This window comes from Saccopteryx leptura, chromosome 6 (genome assembly GCF_036850995.1).
Source record: "Saccopteryx leptura isolate mSacLep1 chromosome 6, mSacLep1_pri_phased_curated, whole genome shotgun sequence".
NCBI classification, from domain to species: domain Eukaryota; kingdom Metazoa; phylum Chordata; class Mammalia; order Chiroptera; family Emballonuridae; genus Saccopteryx; species Saccopteryx leptura.
This window is the reverse complement of record NC_089508.1, coordinates 88,429,117-88,431,461: the sequence shown is the minus strand read 5'-3', so window position 1 is coordinate 88,431,461 and position 2,345 is coordinate 88,429,117. Positions and strand designations below refer to the sequence as shown.

Sequence of the window (2,345 nt, the reverse complement as noted above, 5' to 3'; positions counted from 1 at the left end):
CAGAAGTGTGGTTCTATGGGAAAGGGCAGAAGCCAGCCGGCCACAGTGAGGTCCAGGTGTGAGCTCAGTATTGCCCCATGGGGGTGGAGGGGACATGTGAAAGTGGTCATGCCCACCTGCGAGCTCACCTGCAGTCCTGCCTTCAGAGGAAGGGGCAAAGACCCACTGCTGAGCAAAGATATGCGGGCATGCAGCCTCCCTGGCTGGCAGAACCAAGGCTTGTGGCCGGAAGCATGAGCCAGCTCCTCCAGCAGGGGTGGGGTGAAAGCCCAGAACAGGTGGAGTCCCACCTGGCCCCGCAGAGCCAGGGCCAAGGCTTGCAACAGACCCGAACAGGTTCCTCCTGCAGAGGTGGGGCGAAAGCCCAGAAGAGGTGAAGACCCCTGACTGAGGAGTACAACCCTGCCAGGCCAGTGGAGCCAAGGCTTGCAGCCAACCAGCGAGCGAGTTCCTCCCACAGGGGCAGGGCAAAAGCCCAGAAACAGGCGGAAACCTGCAGCTGAGCAAGGTGCGCACCCATATCTGAGATGCCAAGGCTTGCGGCCCTGGGCACAGCACATAACCCCACCCGCAGGGGTGGGATGAAGGCCGAGGCTGCTGAGGCCCATAGACCCGGGCACTTGATCACAGTCCCTCCAGTGAACAAGAGGCAGAAACCACAGTGACAGCCCCAGCAGGCTGGCACTGGCAATGTCCATGCCCAAACACCCTAAGCAGCAGCAGGGGGAGAGGGAGTGGCGACCCTGCAGACAGATCACACCAAGGGAACACAAGGCCACACAATTGGATTCCAGTGGCCACACCCTTCTTATACACAGATAAAATGGGAAGGCAGAGAAATGCAACACAAATGAATCAAGAGAAATCCCCAGAAAAGGACTTGAATGAGTCAGATATAACCAAATTAGCAAATGCAGAGTTTAAAATAATGAGTGTTAGGATGCTTAAAGATCTTAGAACAACAATAGGTGGTCATTACAAACACCTAAATAAAGACATAGCAAATATAAAAAGGACATTGAAATAATAAAAAAATAATCAGACAGAAATGACAAAACAATATCAGAAGTGAAGACCAAAATGAAAGGAATTAAAATCAGAATGAATGAAGCTGAGAATCAAATCAATGAGTTAGAGGGCAAAATAAGTGAAGGCATGGGAACAGAGCAGAAAAAAGAAAAGAGACTCAAAAAGTCTGAGGAAACTCTAAGAGAGCTCTCTGACAACATGAAGAGAAATAACATCTGCATCATAGAGGTTCCTGAAGAAGAAGAGAAAGGACAAGGGATAGAGACTTTGTTCAATCATATCATAGCTGAAAACTTTCCTAAGTTGATGCAGGAAAAAGTCTCACAAGTTCAAGAAGTACAGAGAACTCCATTAAAGAGAAACCTAAAGAAATCTACACCAAGACACATCATAATTAAAATACCAAAGCTAAGTGTTAAAGAGAAATATTAAAAGCTGCAAGAAGCCTCTGGCAATGGGCAAGGAGGAACCTGATTGGTGGTGCTGCTCTTGTATCAGTCAGGGGCAAAGCAGGTGTTCAGCCCTAGTTTATCCTAGCTTGATGCCTCTATTGGTGGCCAGAGGTGTTTCATGCCTAGGACACAAAAAAAAAAGCTGCAAGAGAAAAAAAGGCTATCACCTACAAAGGAGCCCCCATAAGGATGACATCTGACTTCTCAACAGAAACACTTGAGGAAAGAAAGGAATGGCAAGAAATATTCAAAGTAATGCAGAACAAGAACCTACAACCAAGACTACTTTATCCAGCAAGGCTATCATTTAAAATTGAAGGAGAAATAAAAAGCTTCCCAGACAAAAAAAATCAAGAATTCACTACAACCAAACTAATGCTGCAAGAAATGCTAAGGGGCCTGTTATAAACAGATCAAAGGGAAAAATATATATAGCAAAAGAGGAATACAGCTTTAAAGAATAAAACGGCAATAAACAACTACATATCAATAATAACCTTAAATGTAAATGGATTAATGATCTGATCAAAAGACAGGGTAGCTGCATGGATAAGAAAACAGGACCCATACATATGCTGTCTACAAGAAACACACCTTAAAACAAAAGATGCACATAGACTGAAGGTAAAAGAATGGAAAAAAATTTCATGCAAATGAAAATGAAAAAAAGGCTGGGGTAGCAATACTTATATCAGACAAAGTGGACTTTAAAACAAAGGCTATAGTAAGGATAAAGAAGGTCACTACATAATGATAAAGGGAGCAATCCAACAGGAAGACATAACCATTATAAATATCTACGCACCTAATATAGGAGCACCTAAATATATAACGCAGACTTTAATGGATATAAGTGGCGAGATC

General features: G+C 44.3%; 1 pseudogene; it reads left to right on the top strand.

The window, feature by feature from the left end:
• The first annotated feature begins 1,472 nt into the window (after positions 1-1,472).
• Positions 1,473-1,616, top strand: LOC136377966 (small nucleolar RNA SNORA48; annotated as a pseudogene).
• The last annotated feature ends 729 nt before the right edge of the window (positions 1,617-2,345 follow it).